A 24732-nucleotide genomic window follows, 5' to 3' on the forward strand; every position below is an offset into this window, starting at 1 on the left:
TTACCCTTTAGAAAAGGAAATACTCAGATTGACATCTGAGCAAAGTTTAATGAAGAACTAGTGCAGTGCACTTTCTTGAAGTTTTTGTGCATTACAGCGTAGTTGGACTCTGGTTGGTTAACAGATATGCATTAAATTAAATTTGTGCAGCACTGTTATTATTTTAGCTAAAGGAAACTTGAGAATCAATCTCATTGGCAGCTCTAAGGTTCCTCAGTTTAATGTGTTTGAGTGACATAACTTTTGTCCACTTCTGTTTTATACAATTAAGGTAATTATAGGAATACGCCTGTCATTTAATTTCAAACTACAAATACAGGTTAAATTGTTATTGGAAAGGAAGTTAAAATATAATTGTCTGGGACAGGCAGAAAATTGTAGTGCAGTAGATTAAGCTGTTGCTTGGGATGCCTGCATCACATATTGGAGTGCCTAAGATTAAGTCCTGCCTCCACTTCCATTCCAGCTTCCTGCCATCACTCCTTGGAGGTAGCAGGTAATGGTCCAGGTACTTAGGTTCCTGGCACCCACCTGAGAGACTTAGATAGAATTTGTGGCTCCTGGTTTTGGCCTGGCCCAGCCCTGGCTGTTCCAGCATTTGGGGGGTAAACCAGCTGATGGAAGATTTCTCTCTGTAACTCTGCCTTTCAAATAAATGAGACTTTTATTTATTTTATTTTATTAAAAAAGACTTATTCCTTTATTTGAAAGGCAGAATGACAGGCAGAGGCAGAGAGAGAGAGAGAGAGAGAGGTCTTCTGTCCATTGGTTCATTCCCCAAATTGCTGCAATGGCTGGAGCTGATCTGAAACCAGGAGCCAGGAGCTTCTTACAGGTCTCCCACATGGGTGCAGGGGCCAAAGGACTTGGGCCATTTTCTACTGCTTTCCCGGGCCATAGCTGAGAGCTGGATCAGAAGTGGTGAATGAGTCTTTAAAAATACATTTTTCTATTCACCTTGCCGGCGCCGTGGCTCAACAGGCTAATCCTCCGCCTTGCGGCGCCGGCACACCGGGTTCTAGTCCCGGTCGGGGCACCGATCCTGTCCCGGTTGCCCCGCTTCCAGGCCAGCTCTCTGCTGTGGCTAGGGAGTGCAGTGGAGGATGGCCCAAGTCCTTGGGTCCTGCACCCCATGGGAGACCAGGAGAAGCATCTGGCTCCTGCCATCGGAACAGCGCGGTGCGCCGGCCGCAGCGCGCTACCGCGGCGGCCATTGGAGGGTGAACCAACGGCAAAAGGAAGACCTTTCTCTCTGTCTCTCTCTCTCACTGTCCACTCTGCCTGTCAAAAAAAAAAAAAAATACATTTTTCTATTCACCTTAAAGTGAGTTTCAAGTGAAAAATAATTCTCTTGCCTGTTTTCCTTCACCGCATTCTCCAGAGCTAACCGTTATTAACTATTTATTATGTGTGTGTATGTATGTATGTATGTTTGTATTTATTTATTTTTGAAAGAGTTACAGAAAGATGTAGAGCCAGAGAGAGAGGAGTCTTCCATCTGCTGGTTCACTCCTCAACTGGCTGCAATGGCCAGAGCTGTGCTGATCTAAAGCCAGGAGCTTCTTCTGGGTCTCCCATGTGGGTACAGGAGCCCAAGGACTTGGGCCATCTTCTGCTTTCGCAGGGCATAGCAGAGAGCTGGATTGGAAGTGGGACTTGAACCGGTGCCCATATAGAATGCCGGTGCTGCAGGCCAGGGTTTTTTTTTTTTTTTTTTAATAAATATTTTATTTATTTATTTGAGAGGTAAAGTTACAGTGAGAGGGAGACACAGAGAGAAAGGTCTCCCTTCTGTTGGTTCACTCCCCAAATTGCCTCAATGGTTGGAGCTGCGCCGATCCGAAGCCAGGAGCTAGGTGCTTCTTCCTGGTCACCCATGCGGGTGCAGGGGCCCAAGCACTTGGGCCATCCTCCACTGCTTTTCCAGGCCACAGCAGAGAGCTGGATTGAAAGAGGAGCAGCCGGGACTAGAACCGGCGCCCATATGGGATGCCGGTGCCACAAGCGGAGGATTAACTACTGCCCCACGGTGCCAGTCCCCAGGCCAGAGTTTTAACACGCTGCACTACAGTGCTGACCCTTTTCTAAATTTCATGTACCCTTTTCTAAATTATGTGTAATGTTTTCATTTTTTATGAATAAGGACACTATTTTTTAAATGTCTCAAGACCTGTACTCTTTTTATTTTTTTAATTTTATTTGACAGGTAGAGTTATAGACAGTGAGAGAGACAGAGAGAAAGGTCTTCCATCTGATGGTTTACTCCCCAAATGGCTGCTGTGGCCGGTGCTGCACCAATCTGAAGCCAAGAGCCAGGTGCCTCCTTCTGGTCTCCCATGAGGGTGCAGGGCCATCCTCCACTGCCCTCCTGGGCTACAGCAGAGAGCTGGACTGGAAGAGGAGCAACCGGGACTAGAACCAGCGCCCATATGGGATGCTGGCGCCATAGGCGGAGGATTAACCAAGTGAGCCACGACGCTGGCCCCAGTACTCTTTTTTTTTAAGATTTTATTTATTTATTTGAGAGGTAGAGTTACAGACAGTAAGAGGGAGAGGGAGAGAGAGAAAGAGAGGTCTTCTTTCTGTTGGTTCGCTCCCTAGATGGCCGCAAGGACCAGAGGTGTGCAGTTGTGAAGCCAGGAGCCAGGATCTTCGTCCGGGTCTCCCACGTGGGTGCAGGGGCCCAAGCACTTGGGCCATCTTTTACTGCTTTCCCAGGCCATAGCAGAGAGCTATATTGGAAGAGGAGAATCCGGGACTAGAACCGGCGCCCATATGAGATGCCGGCACCACAGGTGGAGGATTAACCTACTGTGCCATGGCACTGACCCCAATAAGGAAGCTATTACTGGACATACATTTTATCATCTTGATCCCACCTCCTTTAAAAATAGGTAAATTATGAATGCTTTTTTTTAAAAAAAAATTTATTTACTTTTGTTATTTTAAAGACAAGAGTTACAGAGAGAGAGACAGAGAGATCTTCCATCTGCTGGTTCACTCCTTAAAAGGCGCAACGGCTGGGCCTGGGCTGTGCCAAAGCCACGAGACAGGAGGGAGTTTCTTCCAGGTCTCACATGTGTGCAGAGAACCAAGCACTTAGTCTATTCTCTGCTGCTTTTCCTGGTATATTAGTAAGGAGCTGGATCAGAAGTGGAGCAGTAGAACACAAATTTGTACCCTTAAAGGTGCCAGCGTTTCAGGCAGCAGCTTAACCTGCTGTGCCACAGTTCTGGCCCGAATTTTTATTTCAAAATTTGAAACATTTTAGGTGTAACAGAAATTCTTTCTGATACTACTACAAACCTTCTCCCTTCTACTTCAGTAGATACTAAACTTGCAGGTTTTTGTTTGTTTGTTTTAAGATTTATTTGTTTGAGAGACAGAGCTGTAGTCAGAGGGAGAGACAAAGAGAGAGGTCTTCCTTCCATCCTCTGATTCAATCCCTAAATGGCCACAACAGCCTGAGCTGAGCTGATCGGAAGCCAGGAACCAGGAGCTTCTTTCAGGTCTCCCACACGGGTAAAGGGGCCCAAGCACTTGGGCCATCTTCCACTGCTTTCCCAGACCATAGCAGAGAGCTGGATTGGAAGAGGAGCAGCCAGGACAAGAACCGGCATCCATATGGGATGCTGGCACCGCAGACAGATGCGTAACCTACTGTGCCATAGCACCAGCCCCTCTTGCAGGGTTTTTGTACTTAGATGCACTGTGTGTGTGTGTATGTTTACATAATTGGCCTCATATTGTATTTGTCTTTTCTTTTAAAAAACAAAAGATTTATTTTATTTTGTTGAAAGGGACAGTCACACAAATCTACTCACTGTTTCATTCCCCAAGTGGCTGCAATGGCCCAAGCTGGGCCAGGCTGAAGCCAGGAGCCAGGAGCTTCTTCCAGGTCTCCCAATTGGGTGCAGGGGCCCAAACACTTGGGCCATCTTTTTTTAAAATTTATTTGAAAGAAGGCTGGCGCCGCGGCTCACTAGGCTAATCCTCCGCCTTGCGGCGCCGGCACCCTGGGTTCTAGTCCCGGTTGGGGCACCGATTCTGTCCCGGTTGCCCCTCTTCCAGGCCAGCTCTCTGCTGTGGCCAGGGAGTGCAGTGGAGGATGACCCAAGTTCTTGGGCCCTGCACCCCATGGGAGACCAGGAGAAGCACCTGGCTCCTGCCATCGGAACAGCGCAGTGCGCTGGCCGCAGCGCGCCTACCGCGGCGGCCATTGGAGGGTGAACCAAAGGCAAAAAGGAAGACCTTTCTGTCTCTCTCTCACTATCCACTCTGCCTGTCAAAAAAAAAAAAAAAATTTTATTTGAAAGAGTTACAGAGAGTAGAGACAGAGAGAGAGGTCATCCATCCTCTGGTTCACTCCCCAGATGGCCACAACGGCCGGAGCTGTGCCGATCCAAAGCCAGGAGTTTCTTTAGGGTCTCCCACATGGGTGCAGGGGCCCAAGGAGTTGGGCCATCTTCTACTGCTTTCCCAGGCCATAGCAGAGAGGTGGATTTGAAGAGGAGTAGCCAGGACTAGAACTGGCGCCCATGTCGGATGCCGGAGCTTCAGGCCAGGGCTTTAACATGCTGCACCACAGCGCTGGCCACTTGGGCCATCTTTTGCTGGTTTCCCAGATGCATTTGCTGGGAGCTGGATTTGAAGTGGAGCGGCCAGGATGCTAACCAGTGCCCATATGGGATGCCAGTGTTGCAGCCGGCTGCTTTATCTGCTACCCACAATGCCTGTCCTGTACCTTTCATTTTTATACTTTCTTTATGATATGTCTTCAGGTCTGTTAGATGTGGCTTTTTTTTTTTTCATTGCTTTTTTATAAAAAAATATTTATTTATTTTTATTTCAAAGAGTTACACAGAGAAGGAAAGGCAGAGAGAGAGGGAGGGAGGGAGGGAGAAAGAGAGAGTTTTCCATCCACTGGTTCACCCCCTAATTGGCCGCAACGGCCAGAGCTGCGCCGATCAGGAGCCAGGAGCTTCCTCCGGGTCTCCCACGCGGGTGCAGGGGCCCAAGCATTTGGGCCATCTTTTACTGCTTTCCCAGGCCATAGCAGAGGGTTGGAATAGAAGTGGAGCTGCTGGGACATGAACCGGTGCTTCCTCTGGGTCTCCCATGTGGGTGCAGGGGCCCAAGGACTTGGGCTATCCTCTACCGCTTTCCCAGGCCATAGCCAAGAGCTGGATCAGAAGTGGAGCAGCAGGGACTGGAATCGGCGCCATATGGGATGCCAGCACTGCAGGTAGCTGCTTTCCCTGCTATGCCACAGGGCCAGCCCTGCTGCTTTGTTTTTAAATAGGCCTTTAGGTTCTCTTCCCTTTTTCTTCGTTGATTGATTGTTTGGTTGATTTGAAAGACAGTGATAACAGGACAGCAAGAGATAAACATCTTCATCCAATGGTTCACTCCCCAGAGTGCCTGCAATTGCCAGGGGTGGGCCAGGCCAAAGTCAGGATCCCAGAACTCCTTTCCAGGCCTCTGAGTGGTGGCAGGGACCCTGGCACTTGGGCCCTCACCCACTGTCTTCTCAGAGGCATTAGCAGGAAGCTGGATTCGAAGCAAGGAGTCAAACAGGACTCAACCAGGCATTCTGATTCTGCAGCATCCCAGCAGTGGCTTCACCTGCTGCACCACAATGCCCACCCGAAGGCTGTTTCTTTCTTGACATTAAATATGTCAAATGTTCTTAGAGTCTTCTTGTGCATATGTATGTGTTTCTTTCTTGGAAATGCCAGGAAGAGGGATTTCTGGGTCACAAGAAATACATATTTTAAGTAGATATGTCAGATTGCTTCCCCAATTTATGCTTTGTCCAGTGGTTTATGAAAGAACTTGGTGTGTTTGGCATAGTAGTTAATATGCCACTTGGGATGCCTGCATTCCATATTGGAGTGCCTGGTTTTGAGTCCTGGGTGCACTACTAATTAGCTTCTTGCTAATGCATACCCTGTGAGGCAGCAGTGATGGCTCAAGTAGTTGGACCCCTGCCATCCATGTGGGAGACTTGGATTGAGTTCTGGCTACTGGCTTTGTTCTGGCCCATTCCCAGCTGTTCAGGGCTTTCAGCTAGTGAACCAGTGAAAAAGATCCCTGTCTCTCTTTGCCTTTCAAATAAATAAAAAATAATTGTTTTTAAATAAAAGGATATGTTGGGGGCAGCATTGTGGCGCAGTGGGATAAGCTGCCACCTGCGATGATGGCATCCTGTGTGAGTGCTGATTAGAGTCCTGGCTGCTCCATTTTCAATCCTGATCCCTGCTAATGTGCTTGGGAAAGTAGCAGAAGATGGCTCAAGTACTTGGACCCCTGCCGCTCATGTGGGAGATTTGATGGAGTGCTTGGCTTCTGGCTTCAGCCTGGTCCAGCTTTGGCCCATGTAGTCATTCAGAGAATGAACCAGTGGATGGTTTTTCTCCTTCTCTCTCTCCCACTCTCCCTCTCTCCCTCCCTCCTTCTCTTTCGGTCACTCTGCCTTCAAATAAATAAGTAAAATATTTTTAAAAAAATGGCAAAGCACTGGGGCCAGCATAGTGGTATAGCCGGTAAAGCTACCGCCTATGACACTGGCATCCCATGTGGGCACTGGTTTAAGTCCCAACAGTTCCGCTTCCAAACCAGTTCCCTGCTAATGACCTGGGAAAAGCAACAGGAAATGACCCAAGCACTTGGGCCCCTGTTTGCTACCCTTGTGGGAGACAAATGAAGCTCTTGGCTTCTGGCTTTGGCCTGGCCCAGCCCTGACCATTGTGGCAATCTGGAGAGTGAACCAGTGGATGAAAGATCTCTCTGTCTCTTCCTCTTCTCTATGTAATATAGTCTGCCTTTCAAATAAATCAATAATTTTTATTTTTAAATATTTTATTTGAAAGTCACAGTTACAGAGAGAGGGAGAGACAGGGAGCTGGATCGTAAGTGGAGCGGCTGGATCTTGAACTGGCATCCATATGGGATGCCAATATTGTAGGCAGTGGCTTTACCCACTATGCCACAACACCAGCCTCCAAATAAGTAAATCTTAAAAAAAAAAATCTACATATCTTCACCAAACACTGATGTTTCCCAACATTTAAATTTTCCAGATAGATTAAAACTTTTTTTGTTTCAATTTGTGTTTTCTTCATTACTGATGAAATCCTCTGTCTTCTTATTTTACTCTTTACTTTTACTGGTCATTTGTATTTCTCTTGTGAATTACATATTTTATCCTAAGTTTTAAGCATTGGATTGTTTTTGTTTTTACTTAGGGATTCTTTTATACTGGAAACTTTTATAATTTTGCCATTGTTAGTGTATTTCTTGCTGCCATAACAAAATACCACGGACAGGTGATTTATAAACAGTAAGAATTTCTTTCTCATGTCCTGGAGGTTGGGAAGTCCAGGATCAAGGTCCCAGCATGTTCAGTGTTTAGTGAAGACATGTTTTGTGTCTCGAGATGGCACTTCCTGCTGCATACTCATATAGTTCCAGTGGTGAAAGGGGGCAGATGCTGTGTCCTCACATGGTAGTAGCGGCTGAAGAGGCCAGTAGTTCTCTGAAGCCCCTTTTATAAGGGAGTTAATCCCATTCATAAGAGCGCAGTGCTCATGGACTAGACGAGTCCTACTTTTTAATACCATCACCTTAGAGATTAAATTCCAGTTTATAAGTTTTAAGAGGATACATACAAACCACAACAACTACATAATTTTTTCTAAGTTTTTAATATATTTGGAATTAATTTTACAAGATACTTCTGACTAAATTCTTCCTTCATATTGACAGTTGTCATAACACCATTGAGTCTGTATTGTAAAACTAAAATGCATTCATATGTGTTTTTTGAACTGTTTTCTGTTTCATTGTTTCATCCATGTGTTTTTTGATGCCAATACCGCAGTTTTAATTAATTGGCTTTATACATTATTTGGAAGGATTTATGTTATAACAATATTTTCTTTGTTGTTAATGTGTGTGTTAATGTGTGTAATACATGATGTGTATTCAACTTTTTCTTTTTAAGATTTATTTATTTATTTGAAAGGCAGAGCTACAAAGAGAGATCGAGAGACATAGAGATCTTCATCCACTCCTTCACTCCTCAAATGACTGGGTCAAGCTGAAGCCAGGAGTCCAGAATTCCATTTGGGTCTCTCACATGTGTGGCAGGGACTCATACTTGAGCCATCATCTGCTGCTTCCTGGGCGCATTAGCATAGAACTGTATTGGAAGCCGAATAGCCAGGACTGAAATCGGCATACAGGCATCTCAAGCAGCAGCTACCTAAGCAACTGTGTCACAGCACTGGCCCCTGTTTATTCAACATTTACCAGCAATTTTTATAATGTTCTTTATTTAAGATGTAATGCAGTTTTAGTTTTATTTCCGTGTGCTTTAACTAAATTCTTTAATGTTATCACAAATGAATTTTCTTTTTTCTGTTAAATTTTCTAATCACTAATTCAGTTAGCAAATATTTGTTGAACACTTTCTGAATTATTTTAGATGCAGAAGGTATTTTTAAAAGTAGGCTAAAACAAAATCCTGTCCTAATGTAGTGTAGTTTAAAATCTAGTGAGGGGAGATTGAAAATAGATTAAAAATTAAATACATAATTTACTGGATACCGATAATTGCTGTGGACAAAAATAAAGAATGAGAAATGGAGTGAAGGGACCTGGGCATGGTTCATATTTTAAGTAGGATTGTTAAGGGGGACTTATTGAGATAATCTTCTAGTTAACTTAAAAAAAAAAAAATGATAGAGCAAGACCTGAGGAGAAACCATTGTAGGCAAAGGGTATTGAGTATAAAAGTGAAGGCAGACATATCCACGATATATACTGGGAATGGTAGTCGATCAGTCTGACTAGATCATAATGAGGTTGGGAATGGTGGTAGAGATGAAGTTATTGGTAGGAAAGGGGGGTGGGTGATGGTTGAAGAACAGAACAGATCCTGAATGACCTTATACACCATTTTAGGCTCTGAATTTTATTCTGACAAAATAGGTCATACAAATCTTTGAGCAGAAGAGAAATGTGATATAACTACTAATTTAAAAGTGTCACCGGCTTTGTGGACACTGTACTGTATAACTAGTATTCAAATCTTTTGCAGTCATTCAGAACAAAGGTGGTGATATTTTGTATCTAATGAGTTGTGATATTGATTGTAAAAAGTAATTGGACCCAGGTAGGGCAAGTGGGGAAGCTGTGGTGCAGTGGGTTAAGCTGCCACCTGTGACACTAGCATCCCATATAAATGTGGGTTCAAGTCCCAGTTGTTCCACTTCCAATGCAGTTCCCTGCTAAATGCTCCTGGGAAGGCAGAGGAAGACAGCTCAAATGCTTAGGCCCCTGCCGCCCAGGTGAGAGACTTAAAGGGAGTTCCAGGCATCTGTCTTCAGCCTGGCCCAGCCCCAACCATTGCAGCCATTTGGGGAGTGAACCATGTGGGTGCAGGGGCCCAAGGACTTGGGCCATCTTCTACTGCTTTCCCAGGCCATAGCAGAGAGCTGGATTGGAAGAGAAGCAGCCGGGACTAGAACCGGCGCCCATATGGGATGCCAGCACTTTAACCTGACCAGGGCTTTAACCTGCTGTGCCACAGCGCCGGCCAACACTAAAATTATTAATAAAAGAATAAAAGAGGCATGAAATAACAGTAACAAAATGAATGGAAGAAACTGTAATAGGTGAGAAGTTTCAACAAGATTAAAAATTGGGTAGAAGAGTGTTAAGTAATTCAGATAGTCCAAGGAAACAAACACTTGGTTTTCTGTAGAGAGAACTGTCATTGAGAGGCAAGTATACCCAACAAAACCTACAGAAGGACTTGGGAATTAGTAGTGAAAGTTCTTAGAAAAGAAAAGGATGGGGGCCCCTGATATGTTAAGCTGATACTTGCAACTTTGGCATCCCATATGACTTCCCAACCAGCTCCCTGCTAATATGCCTGGGAAAGCAGTCCAGGTGCTTGGGCCCCTGCACCCATGTTGGACACCTGGCTCCTGACTCAACACTAGTCCAGCCGCAGCTGTTGTGGCCATCTGGGGAGTGAACTAGCAGAGGGAAGGCCTCTTTCTCTCTGTAACTCTGCCTCTCAAATAAATAAGTCTTTTAAAAAAAAAAAAAAAAGGAATTTTGCATCTTTGAAAGAACAGGATGCTATTTTTAGAAATGTTTTGACAAGTAAGAACTAATGCTTCTCGGAATATCCCCATCCCATGTTGGAGTTCCTGAGTTCAAGTCCCAGTTATTCTGCTTCTGATTGAGCTTGCTGCTAATGTATACCCTGAGAGGCAGTAGATGATGGCTCCTTGGGTACATGGTCTCTGCCACCCACATGGGAACTCCGGATTGAATTCCAGGCTCCTGGCTTTGACCTGGCCCAGCCCTGGCTGTTGTAAGCATTTGGGGAGTGAACCAGCGCATGGAAGATCTCTTTCTCTTTTCTCTGTCACCCTGCCTTTCAAATAAAAAAGTAATAAAAAGAAGTATAACTCTCCTCCTCTAATAAAAGTTAATAAAAATATTAGATGTTGAAACAGTTTACCTGGAATTAAATAACAAAAAAGTAATAGCAACAGAAAATGGAATTTAAAAAATTAAAGGTAGGGAGTATGACTAACAGGAATTCCAGAATGACAGAACAGAGAGAATGTTGAGAAGTGCTACAAAAATAATTTTTGAAGCATTTTCCAAATTGAATCATGTAGATTTCCAAATTAAAGTAGCTGCTAGAATAATAAAGACTCAAGAGGCCTGATTATGAAATTCCAGTAAACTGGAGCTAGGATATATTTACCAGTGTCTGAAAGCTTAACTAGAAGCTGTATTCAGAGGGCCTTAAAGTGGGAGGTGGGTGTTTGGTGCAGCAGATAAGATGTATCCCCCAGCCCACATCAGAGTACCTGGGTTTGAATCCTGGCTTTACTCCTGATTCCAGCTTTCTGATAATATGCACCCTGGAAGATAGCATATAATGGCTCAAATACATGGGTCCCTGACACCCACATGGGAGACTTGGATTGAGTTTCAGGCTCCTGGCTTCGACTTGCCCAACCCGAGCTGTTGTGGACATTTGAGGAGTGAACCAGAATATGAAAGATCTCTGTTTCTGTGTGCCTCTCTCCCTCTACTGTCTCCTCTCTGTTTCTCTGCCCTTCAAATTAGTTTAAAAAGAACTTTTTTTAATGTTGGGGAGAAGGACCCCAAATTAGAATGGCATTATATATCATACTGCTAACATAAAAAGTCAGAAATATATCAAGTAGTGTCTTCAAATGTCTTGGTAGAAAAATTTTTATAATTTTATTCCTAACAAATTATTAATCAAGTTTGAGTATAAAGAAATATTTAGGGCTGGCGCCGTGGCTTAACAGACTAATCCTCCGCCTTGTGGTGCCGGCACACCAGGTTCTAGTCCCAGTTGGGGCGCCGGATTCTATCCCGGTTGCCCCTCTTCCAGGCCAGCTCTCTGCTATGGCCCGGGAAATCAGTGGAAGATGGCCCAAGTGCTTGGGCCCTGCACCCGCATGGGAGACCAGGAGAAGCACCTGGCTCCTGGCTTCAGATCAGCGAGATGCGCCGTCCGCAGCGGCCATTGGAGGGTGAACCAAAGGCAAAAAGGAAGACCTTTCTCTCTGTCTCTCTCTCTCACTATCCACTCTGCCTGTCAAAAAAAAAAGAAAAAAGAAAAAAGAAAGAAATATTTAGGAGCTGGTATTGTGACGTAGTGGGTAAAGCCACCACCTGCAGTGCCAGCATCCCATATGGGCACTGGTTTGAGTCCTGGCTGCTCCATTTCCAATCCAGCTCTCTGCTATGGCCTGGGAAAGCAGTAGAAGATGGCCCCAGTCCTTGATCCCTTGCACCTACATGGGAGACCGGAAGAAGCTCCTGGCTCCTGGCTTCAGATCAGTCCAGTTCTGGCCATTGTCGCCATTTGGAGAGTGAACCAACAGATGGCCTGGTTCTACCTCTTTCTCTATAACTCTGCCTTTCAAATAAATACATACAGCTTTTTAAAAAATATTTTATAAAAAAGGAAATATTTAGGGGCTGGTGTTGTGACACAGTAGGTTAAAGTCACAGCCTGCAGTGCTGGCATCCCACATGGGCACCTTTGTTTACTTATTTGTTAGGTCAGAGAAATAAAGAGGGAAAGAGCTTCCATCCACTGGTTCACTCCCCAGAGGCCTGCATCAGCTCCCAGCAGGGGCTGAAACTGGGAGCCAGGAATTCAATCCACATCTCTCAAGTGGCTTGTAAGGAACCAAAGCATTTGAGCCATCCCCATTGCTTCCCATGGTCTGTGTTAAAGTAGGAATTCTGGGTAGGAACTGGAGCCACATATTGAACCTAGGTACAATGTGTGAGTTGTGGATATCTTAAACACTAGGCTCAGGGCCTGCTCCTGGTCTATTATTAATATGATAACTTTTTTTTTTTGACAGGTAGAGTGGATAGTGAGAGAGAGAAACAGAGAGAAAGGTCTTCCTTTTTGCCTTTGGTTCACCCTCCAATGGCCGCTGCGGACGGTGCATCTCGCTGATCCGAAGCCAGGAGCCAGGTGCTTCTCCTGGTCTCCCATGCGGGTGCGGGGCCCAAGCACTTGGGCCATCCTCCACTGCACTCCCGGGCCCTAGCAGAGAGCTGGCCTGGAAGAGGGACAACCGGGATAGAATCCGGCACCCCAACTGGGACTAGAACCTGGTGTGCCGGCACCGCAAGGCGGAGGATTAGCCTGTTAAGCCACGGTGCTGGCCCTGATAACTTTTTTTTTATTTATTTGATAGAGTGATAGAAGAGAGAGAGAGCTCAAATGCTTCCATCTACTGTGTCAGTCCCCAAATGGCCACAATGGTCTGGCCTGGAATTCCATCTGAATCTCATGTGGGTGTAGCGGCCCCAAGGACTTGGACATCTTCTGCTTCCCCAGGCACATTAGCGGGGAGCAACTGGCAGCAGAGCAGCTGGGACTCAAATCGGCACTCCAATATGAGATGCCAGCATCACAGATGGCTGCTTAACCCACTGGGCCACAAGACTGGCCCCAGTTTGATGACATTTTCTTTCGAAGTTATTTCTTCCCTTCCATTGGTTCTGTGAATTATCAGTTTCTAGCACATGGACTAGGATTTGTACATGAGGGAGTCAGACCACATCAGCTTTATTTAATGATCCCTGTGGCATTTTTGGAATCAGGAATTGAGTTAAATGCTTGGTAATTTTGAGTCAGATCCCATTGTTGTTTGGTAGTATCTACTTCATAGATTTTTTTTTTTTCATGCATGTATAGATGGGTGAGAGTGAAACTGGTGAGAGAAGTGGATGTGAAATTATATCAGCACTCTGAATTTTTAGTTTTTTCACTTCATGGCCTCAAAAGAAGTTTTCAGTAGGGCATTGAAGATTTCCAGGAGTGAGCAGCAGTAGTACAATCAAATCCATCAGTTCTTTGAAGTTCATGGAGTCCTCATGGCCCTAGAACATTGCTGAGGATGGCCGAAGCCAATAAACAGAATACAGCTCAACAAAAACCAGAATAAAAATATATAGCTACTTTAATTTGGAAGCAGAGCTAGGAATTGGTAGTGGACATAGGTTTTTGATTAAGCTAAACGAAACAGAGTCAGCATAAAGTAAAGCATGAGATAATTGAGTCAGATATTAGAAAGTGTCCAAGGAAGAAAATTTGAGCTATTAAGTAATATATCTGTTTTCTAAACACCATTCCTTAGTGTTTTAATCTAGAGGTTTCTTTTCTTGAAAATATTTAGTCATGAGATGGTAATGTGCTGGCAGTAATTTGCTTCTAGAAAACAATTATATTTCTACTAGGGACAAGATATTGGGTGGAGGAATTACAAACTTATTTTGTTTTAGGTTTATTTAGCCATACAAAAATGTTTTTCTTTTTAGAATCTGGCAAGAAGACCAGCCGATTGGAAAAACATCTGGTATTGGTTGAGTGAGGGAATGGTATAATCAGTAAAAATTATTTATTTGAAAAGAATATTTTTTAAAAACCGGTAGCTTCAAATCTGGATTCATGAAAATTCATTCTTAGTCTTGACTTAAATTTTCCTGCCACCAAAACATTTGACCTATGTTGGGCTACCTCTGTGTATCACAAATTTTGTTGGAAGTCCATGGAATTGAACTCCTAAGTCATAAACATTTTCAACTTAGAACCTGTTTTTGTAGCATTTGCTGTCTTAAAAACCACCCTATAACTTAGTGACTTAAAACAGTTGTTCAGCCTGGCTCTTCTGCCCTTCTCTTCAAAAGGTCCCCCTGAGGCTGCAGTCATCTGGTGTCTAAGATGACCTCACATTCTGAGACCTTGGTGTCATTGTCAGCTGGTTCTGCACATGATCTCTCACCATTCTTTTTTTTTTTTTTTTAAGGTTTATTTATTTGAAAGTCAGTTACACACAGAGAGGAGAGGCAGAGAAAGAGAGAGGTCTTCCTTCTGCTGGTTCATACCCCAATTGGCTGCTCCAAAGCCAGGAGCTTCTTCCTGGTCTCCCATGTGGGTGCAGGGGCCCAAGGACTTGGGCCATCTTCCCAGGCCATAGCAGAGAGCTGGATGGGAAGTGGAGCAGCCAGGACTGGAATTGGCGCCCATATGGGATGCCAGCACTACAGGTGGTGGCTTTGCCTGCTACGCCACAGCACCGGCCCCTCATCATTGTTAAGTTTAAACTGGGCTTTCTTACATGGCAGCAGGAGTGTTTCAGGAGGGAAAAGCTATTGTCTCTAAAGGCCTAGCCTTGAAAATCTGTTATTTCTACCCATTAATTTAGACAGATTATGGCACCATGTCAACTTAGATTCAAGGAGTGAGGAACTGGACCCTTTCTTTTGAAGGAAGGAAAAGCAAAATCACATTGCAAAGGGGAATTGTCACAGGGAATTCGGATTCCTTGGGAGCCATTATATATATATTTATGTATTTTATAGACTATATATTAGTTAAATTTGTGTTACCACAATGAAGTACTAAGGGCAGGCTACTTATGAAGAAAAGAGAGGTTTGTTTAGCTCATAATTTTGGTAGTTCAAGTGAAAGATCAGACCATCCCCAATGATCTGGTCTCTGATGAGGGCAGTGGGTAGCAGTCTAATGAGGTCAGGGCATATGCAGAAGATGGACCACTAGGCAAGCCAGCAAGCTGAGGGAGTGAGTGTGCCCTAACTATGGGTTTTATAGCGAACCTGCTCTCCAGAATTACCTTCATATAGCACACTTCCTAGTGACTTGAGAACTTCCCATTGTGCCCACCCAGTAAACAACATAACTGGATTAAGTTTCTACCTTTTTGGTACCATTAATTTATATTAAAGTTTAAATGTCTGCAGAAATTTGGGAGCAGAATCATATTCAAACTATAGCAGTATGTATGTAGTTTAATTTGGAAACACATATTTTAAAGAATCCAAAAGGAACATTTAATATTGGTCTGGTGGGGCCAGCACTGTGGCATCTTGGGTTAAGCTGCTGTCTGCAGTGCCAGCATCCCATTTAGGCACTGGTTCAAGTCCTGGCTGTTCCACTTCTGATCCAGCTCTTTGCTAATGTACCTCGGAGGGCAGCAGAAGATGGCCCAAGTGCTTGGGCCCCTGTACCCATGTTGGAGACCTCGAAGAAACTCCTGGCTCCTGGCTTTGGACTGGCTCAGCTCTTGCCGTTGTGGCTATCTGGGGAATGAACCAGCTCATGGAAGCTCTCTCTGTCTCTCTGTAACTCTGCCTTTCAAATAAATAAATAAATCTTTAAGAAAAAAAATTGCTCTGGTTATCTATTAGAATTAAATTCTCATTAAGAAAAGTTTGGCCAGCACCGTGGCTCAATAGGCTAATCCTCCGCCTTGCGGTGCCAGCACACCGGGTTCTAGTCCCGGTCAGGGCACTGGATTCTGTCCCGGTTGCCCCTCTTCCAGACCAGCTCTCTTCTGTGGCCCAGGAGTGCAGTGGAGGATGGCCCAAGTGCTTGGGCCCTGCACCCGCATGGGAGACCAGGAGAAGCACCTAGCTCCTGGCTTCGGATCAGCACAGTGCGCCAGCCGCAGCGCGGTGGCCATTGGAGGGTGAACCAACAGCAAAGGAAGACCTTTCTCTCTGTCTCTCTCTCTCTCGCACTGTCTAACTCTGCCTGTCAAAATAATAATAAATAAATAAATAAATAAATAAATAAATAAAAATAGAAAAAAGTTTACTAGACCAATTTTTTAAAATAATGAAGCTGGATCTTTTTTTAAAAAATTAATGATTTTACCTTACTAAAGCAAAGTTGTGATTTGGTAAGTGGATTTGTGGATTTGTTTTGGTTCCAAAGTAGACTGAACGCACAATACAGTTCTGGTCATCAATGACATCTCTCCCCATTACCAGTTTCTTCTTCTTCTTCTTCTTTTTTTTTTTAAGATTATTTTTGTTTATTTCAAAGTCAAAATTATAGAGAGGGAGAGGCAGAGATCGTCCACCCACTGGTCTACTCCCCAAATGGCCACAACAGCCAGGGCTGGGCTAGGCCAAAGCCAGGCACCTCATCCAGTCTCCCACGTGGGTGCAGGGGCTCAAGCACCAGGGCCATCCTCTGATGCTTTCTTTCCCAGTCACATTAGCAAGGAGCTGGATTGGAATTGGAGCAGCTGGGATGCTGGCACTGCAGATGACAGCTTGACCAGCTATGCCACAGCACTGCCCCACCAGTTTCCTCTTATAAGGACAATTGGGATCACACTGAAAGCTCACAGACTACAACTAGAAGACTTGTGGTTGGGCAAAACTCTTTTTTTTTTTTTTTTAGTCTTTATTGAGACATAATTGACAAGTGGGGACCTTTCTGCCACGATCAGACCTGGCCACAGTGGTTCACATTCCTGCCACATATAAAACAGCCCCGTCCAGTACCTCCAGAGTCTTATCCCCCCCCAAAATTAACTTGAATACTTTTGTTTACATCAAATTCAGTTGTGGAGAGGGTTCCTCAGTTGCAGTTTCTCTCTCTCTCTCTCTCTTTTTTTTTTTTTTTTTTTTTTTTTTGACAGGCAGAGTGGACAGTGAGAGAGAGAGACAGAGAGAAAGGTCTTCCTTTTTGCCGTTGGTTCACCCTCCAATGGCCGCTGCGGCCGGCGCATCGTGCTGATCCGAAACCAGGAGCCAGGTGCTTCTCCTGGTCTCCCATGCGGGTGCGGGGCCCAAACACTTGGGCCATCCTCCACTGCACTCCCGGGCCCTAGCAGAGAGCTGGCCTGGAAGAGGGGCAACCAGGATAGAATCCGGTGCCCCAACCAGGACTAGAACCTGGTGTGCCGGCACCGCAAGGCGGAGAATTAGCCTGTTAAGCCACGGCGACGGCCACAGTTTCTCTTGATCCAAAGGTCTGTAAGTTGAAAAGAAAGGATCTGCTCTGTACTCCCGACAATTGGGAGTTGTCACAGGGATAGAATAATGGCAATAGACTCACTCAGGAGAGAAAAGGAAGGCATATTGCAGTTGTTGGCCCCTAACAATCCTGAAATCCAGCGGGTACATGTTAGGGTCACCTAGTCCAGGAGCAGGAAATGTTCCCTGACGGGGGCCTTGTTCTGCTTCCTGGACGTGGTTCCCTAATACGTTGTTCTCTGTGGCTCTTGGCTCTGTAGTTGGGGCTGTTAATTCTGCTGAGAAGTCTTCCCTTTTATTTAAGAAACATCTTAAGAATCCAAGTACTTTCTCAGTGTACTTCTTTCCTATAGAATGTTGGGACTCATAGCTTCTTTTCATTTTGAACTGTTATCTTTTAATCCAGTTGGTACAACTTCTATAAAATGTTTTAAATTTTCTTGGACCTGACTTTGTTCATTCTATGTCCCAAAAGCTGTCTGGTATCCATGGTTCGTTTCAAGACAACTAATTTGGTAGTGTCAGGTCCTGTGGTATACTTCTAGCTAAGAGCGTCAGCTATGCAAGATTTTAAATCTTTTTGAGGTCTTAAAAGGATTTCATAGTCACACTTTTGATTGGATATTTATCTGGAGGGGATTTATTATGTTGAGAATCTTATTGGCTTGAGAGACTGAAGACAAGGAATCATTTTTGTTTTCCAGTCCAGCAAGTTTGAGGCCCAGCATTTTTTCTGAATTTTTTGCAAAATGTGCATTTCTGTCTTCAACTTATTTCTCCTATTATTTTATCATATGCATCTAATGGAGCAACAGCCTCCTACAGCCCTCTCCAGAGACTTCCATTCACAGCATCTCGCTAGCAATTAAATATACTTGTTTTATCGAATTAATTAGTTGATGGCTTTGTCTCTGATTCTCTAACTCCCTTCCAGATCTTCCCACAATTGTGTTAGAGTCTAATTCCTATAATTAACCCCTATTCTCTGGGCCAGCACCATGGGGTAGCAGGTAAGGCCTCCATCTGCAATGCCGGCATTCCATATGGGCTCCCGTTCAAGTCCTGCCTGCTCCACTTCCAATCCAGCTCTCTGCCATGGCCTGGGAAAGCAGCAGAGGGTGGCCCATGTCCTTGCGCCTGCGCTCATTGAGGCCGTTTGGGGAGTGGACCAATGGAAGGAAGACCCTCTCTGTGTCTCCCTCTCACTGTCTGTAACTCTACCTCTCAAATAAAATAAATAAAATCTTTTTTAAAAGTACTATTACTCTGTAACTACTGTCTCTCTGATCCTCAGATAACAGTAGTTTGGGGCTACTGATGGTCACAGAGGCAACATTCAGAAAGAAAATTAGACCCAGAAAGGACAAAGTGGAATCTGACTGGCATTCTCTGCGTTTCCCTCTGAGTGTGAGAAGACTATCAAGGAGTACTGACTGGTGTCTCTCTCTGCCTGATCTGATCGTTATACATTGTGTACATGTATTGAGTTATCACACTAAACCCCTTAATTGTGCACAGGTAAAATATTAAAAATTTTAAAAAGAGAATTCTATATCTATATATCAACTTATACTCTCAAGAAAGTGAAAAGACAATCTGAAAACCAAAGAGAAATTATTTGCTAATTATGTAATAAGGGCCAAGGATCCAGAATATATAAAGAACTCTTGTCTTAACAAGTCAACAAAATACCCCAGTATTTAAGAGTAAAGAATCTGAATAGACATTTCTCCAAAGATAGACAAACTAGCACATGAAAAAATATTCAGCAATACTAGTCATTAGGAAAAACAAATCAACATCCTAATGAGATGCTGCTTTACAATCACTAGTATGGCTATAAGTTAACAAAGGAGAAAAAAATAACAGAGGTTGGCAAGGATATAGGAAAATTTGAACCTGTACTTTGCCAATGGCAGTGTAGAATGGTGAAGGCACTATGAAAGACGGTTTGTTTCTTAAAAAAAGTTATAGAAATACCGTATGACCCAGTAATTCTACTCCCAGATCTATACCAAATAAATTGAAAGCAGGTATTCATGAAAATACTTGTATACAAATGTTCATAGCAGCAAAATTCAAAATAACCAAAAGTCCAAGCACCCCAAATGCCTATTGGCATGTGTTTTATAAACAAAATATGTTATATATGAATACATATAGTGGAATATTGCTTGGCCATAAAAAGGAATGAAGTGCTGAGACACAGTACAGTGTCTATAATCATCAAAAGCATTGCAAAAGAGAAATAAGCAGTCAGTGGTTTAAGCCACCACTTGCGACTCCAGCATTCCACATCAGAGCTCCATTTCAAATTCCAGCTTGCTCTGCTTCTAATCCTATTTCCTCTTTCTTTTTTTTATTTTTTATTTTATTTATTTATTTTTTTGACAGGCAGAGTGGACAGTGAGAAAGAGACAGAGAGAAAGGTCTTCCTTTTGCCTTTGGTTCACCCTCCAATGGCCGCCGCGGCTGGCGCGCTGCTGCCGGCGCACCACGCTGATCTGATGGCAGGAGCCAGGTGCTTCTCCTGGTCTCCCTTGCGGGTGCAGGGCCCAAGCACTTGGGCCATCCTCCACTGCACTCCCGGGCCACAGCAGAGAGCTGGCCTGGAAGAGGGGCAACCAGGACAGAATCCAGCGCCCTGACCGGGACTAGAACCCGGTGTGCCGGCGCCTCAAGGCGGAGGATTAGCCTGTTGAGCCGCGGCGCCGGCCCCTATTTCCTCTTAATGACCCTAGGAAAGCAGTGGAAGATGGTCCAAGTACTTGGATCCCTGTCACCCACATGGAAGACCCCGATGGATTTTTTGGCCCTGGCCCAGCCCCAGCCATTGTGGCCATTTGGGCAGTGAACTAATGGGTTGAAATTTGATCTTTCTCTCTTAACTCTCCTCCCTCTCTTGTCACTCTACCTATGAAATAAATAAATAAATGTTAAAAAAAATAAAGAGAAATAAGCCACACATAAAAGATTGAAGGACTCACTTATAGGAAGCATCCACACTAGGAAAATCCATCTACAGAAAGCAGATTAGTGGTAGCCTAGGGGCATGGGAAATGATTGGGTAGAAGTGATTACTTAACGGATCCAAAGTGTTCTGAGATCCCAAAGAGGTGATAGTTACACGGCACTGTGAATGCACTAAGTGACACTAAACATACTTCAAAATGATTTATTCTGTTACGTGAATTTCTCATAAAGCATTGTTTCTGGATATGTCTCTGAGCATTTCTGCAGCAGGCTAGCATTTGAATCGGTAGACTAAGTAAGAGCTGTGGACCAGCATCATCTTATCCATTGAGGGCTTCGTAGAAAAAAGTGTAGGAAAAGAAAAATTTTTCCTCCTTCAACTGAGATGTCCATCTTCTTCTGCCCATGGACATCAGTTCCTGGTTCTCAGGCCTTTGGACTCTGGAAATACTACCTGGTCCCCTCCCTGGTTGTTAGGCCTTCAAACTCAGATTAAATTGCACTACTGACTTTCTGTGAGCCAGTTCCTGTAATAAATCTCTCCATGTATGTGGATAAATCCTGCTCTCTTATTATCATAACTGATTTAAAATATATTTACATAAGACAATAATAAACTAATTTTGGGTTTATGAGATAAGTATGTAACATAATAAAGGAGAAAGGAAGAAATAGAGTTCTTTTGTAGCAAAGTTTATATTTTGCAGTGATTTAATTAGTGGTGATCTGAAATAGGTTGTGGCAAATTAAACTACATATTATAATTTCTAGATTAAACACTAAGAAACTAACTGAAAGAAATACATTTTTTAAAAAGTTTATTTATTTGAAAGATAGATTGTTCAGCTCCTGGTTCACTCAGTAGATGCCCGTAATAGCTGGGGTTGGGCCAGACCAAAACCAGGAACTGGGAACTAAATCTGGATCTCCCGTATGGGTGGCAGAGAGCCAACTACTTAAGCCATCACCTACTGCCTTCCAAATTGTACATTAGCAGGAAGCTAGAATTGGCAACACAGACAGGACTCAAACCTAGGCACTCTGATAGGGGGTGTGGGTATCTCAAGCAGTGACTTAACCACGGTGTGTGTGTGTACATGTGTACCAGGGGACAGCAGAAGAGGAATAAACAAGAGACATAGAAAACAGATGGGCCGGTGTTGTGTTGAAGTGGGTTAAGCTGCTGTCAGCAGCACCGGCATCCCCTGTGGACACTGATTCAAGTCCAGCTGCTCTGCTGCTACTTTACTTTTTTTTTTTTTTTGCTTCAGAAACCTTTTATTTAAGGAATACAAATGTCGTGCATTTCATAAGTACAACTTTAGGAAGCTGCTCCACTTCTGATCCAGCTCCCTGCCAATGTGTCTGGGAAAGCAGTGGAGGATGGCTAGAGGGCTTGGGTCTCTGCACCCATGTGGGAGACCCAGATGAGGTCCTGGTTCCTGGCTTCAACCTAGCTTAGCCCTTGCCGTTGTGGCAGTTTGGAGAGTGAACCAGCAGATGGAAGATCTCTTCTCTCTGTCTATCCCCGTCTCTCTCTAACTCTGCCTTCCAAATAAATTAAATGTATATAAAAAAAGAAAAGCAAATAGAATGAGAGACCTGTCTAGCCAAATTAATACTTAAATGGAAATAGGCTAAATATTTCACTCAAAAGGCATGGATTGTCAGACTGGATAAAATAAGATTCAGCCTTATCCTGTGTAGAGGAGACACATACTAGATTCAAAGGTGCAAACAGGTTGAAAATGAGAGGATGGAAAGGTGGTGATTTGAACAGTGCTGGAATGAAATTAAGAAAATAATTCCATTCACAACAGCATTGACATTAATAAAATACTTATGAGTAAGCCTGCAAGAGAACTTATTCAGAGCTTTTGCACTAAAACTGCTGAAAGAGAAATTAAGGAAAACAAATAAATACACATTTTATGTGTTTTGTATCTTACTTGCTAAATGAATGACATCTTATTTATTAAGTATTTGTATTGCTTTTTTGCTTTGTTTTTCCAAGTCATTCTACCGTGGAGATACAAAGTGAAAAAGCCAGAGAAGCTTGCTGGGAATTTACAGTTAAAAAGAGGGATTATAGTACTTCCAGATTCCCAAAGGATAAATAACATTCATTGATTCAGCAATTTCTGGGCACTGTGTTGGTTGCTGATTGTATTGTAGTGAACTGAACTGACAGTGTTCCTTTCCTCTCAGTTTACAGTCTGATACGAAGGTTACCACAGCAACTCAGTAAGCTTTCTGAGCTTTGGGGCATCCTAAGAGAAGGAAGAGTCACACTGAGTAAACGAGGTTAGGAATCACTTCATGGGATCAGTAACATCTTCAGTGGGCATTCATCTGTTTTTTTGACAGAATAGGCAGGTTTTGTTGCACATGTGCTGGAGGGAAAATAACATGAAGAAAGCAGGCACCTGTTCGCAGAGAAGCAAATGGTCCTTAAGTTCTTTTTAATGTCTGTTTTCCTCTAGTTTATACTTTACTACACATCATTAAATAAACCAGGAATTATAATGTGCACCATTTTATATTCCACAAAAATGCCAAAAAGGGGGCTGGTGTTGTAGGTTAGCAGGAAAGGATTTGCCTATGTCACCAGCATCCCATATGGGTGCCGGTTTGTGTCCCAGTTTCTCACTTCCCATCCAACTCCCTGCTAATGGCCCAGGAAAATCCGTGAAAGATGACCTAAATGTTTGTACTCCTGCTACCATGTGGGAGACTTGGATGTAGTTCCTGGCTCCTGACTTAATCCTGGCCCAATCCTGGCTGCTGTGGCGGTCTGGGGAGTGAACTAGTGGATGGAAGATAACTCTCTCTCCCTCTCTCCCTCTCTCCCTCTCCCTCTCCCTCTCCCTCCCCCTCTCCCTATCCCTCTCCCTCTCTGTCTGTAACTACTGACTTTCAAATACATATTTTATTGAAAAAATGCTAACAAGATGTGTTTGTTTGAAAAGCTGAGTGATAGAAGGAGACAGAGAAAGAGAGATCTTCCATCTACTAGTCCACTCCCCAATTGGCCACAACAGCCAGGACTGGGCCATGTCAAAATCAGGAGCCAAGAACTCCATCTAGGTCTCCTTGGTGGGTGGCAAGAACTCAAGGACTTGAACCATCATCCACTGCTTCCCAGTCAGATTAGCAGGGAGCTGGGTCAGAAGTGAAGTAGCCAGGACTTGAACTGGCACTCATATTGGACATGATATCCCAATCAGCAGCTTAACCTACTGAGCTACAATGCCTGCCCCACCAAAATACTTTTGATTTATACAGCCTAATTTCAGATGTGAACAAGACCTTTAGGGACTGACATTGTGGCACAGCAGGTTAAGCCAGCGCTTGCAGCACCTGCATTCCATATGAGTGCCACTTCAAGTCCCTGCTGCTCCACTTCTGATCCAGCTCCCTGCTAATGCACCTGGGAAAGCAGTGGAGGATGACCCCGAGTGCTTAGGCCCCTGCACCCACATGGGAGACCTGGATGAAGCTCCTGGCTGCTGGCTTTGGCCTGGCCCAGCCCCAGCCATTGCAGCCATTTCAGGAGTGAACTACTAGATGGAATGTCTCTCTCTCTTTCTCCATCTCCCTCTTTGTAACTATGCCTTTTAAATAAGTAAATAAATCTTTAATTAAAAAAAAAAACCTTTACAATTTTTATTTCATTGTCATAAAATACACATAATAAAATTTACCATTATAACTGCCCAAATGAACTTCGGAGCTGGGCCAATCTGAAGCCAGGAGCCAGGAGCTTCCAGGTCTCCTACGAGGGTGCAGGGGCCCAAGAACTTGGGCCATCTTCTGCTTTCCAAGGCCATAGCAGAAAGCTGGATCAGAAGAGGAGCAGCTGGGCCTAGAACTGGCGCCCATATGGGATGCTGGCACGACAGGCAGAGGATTAACCTACTGCACCACAGTGCTAGCCCCAAAGATAAAATTTATTACAAGTATTCTTTGTTAAAAAGAATATCTTTTAAGGACGATACTGTCGCATAGTGGGTAAAGCTGCTGCCTGCAGCACCAGCGTCCCATATGGATGCCGGTTCCAGTCCTGGCTGCTGCATTTCTGGTTCAGCTCTCAGCTAATAAACCTGAGAAAGCAGCAGAAGATGGCCCAAGTCCTTGGGTCTCTGCACCCACAAGAGAGACCTAGATGAAGTTTCTGGCTTTGGCATGGCCCAGTCCTGACTGTTGTAGCCATTTTGAGGAGTGAACCAGTGGATAGAAGCTCGCTCACCCGCTCTCTGACTCTGCCTCTTCTCTGTAACTCTGAATTTCAAGTAAATTAATCTTTTTTAAAAAAATACGTTTTAAAACAAAAAAGTACATTCATAAATTTACTGCATATGTCAGGGATCCAAATTA

At 44.0% G+C, this 24732-nt stretch overlaps 1 protein-coding gene across 2 annotated transcripts in view; it reads left to right on the top strand.

The window, feature by feature from the left end:
* The window catches only part of FBXL20 (F-box and leucine rich repeat protein 20), a 113614-nt gene that overhangs the window by 16993 nt on the left and 71889 nt on the right, over positions 1 to 24732 (top strand). The window lies entirely within an intron of this gene.

This window comes from Lepus europaeus, chromosome 18, assembly GCF_033115175.1.
Source record: "Lepus europaeus isolate LE1 chromosome 18, mLepTim1.pri, whole genome shotgun sequence".
Lineage (NCBI taxonomy): Eukaryota > Metazoa > Chordata > Mammalia > Lagomorpha > Leporidae > Lepus > Lepus europaeus.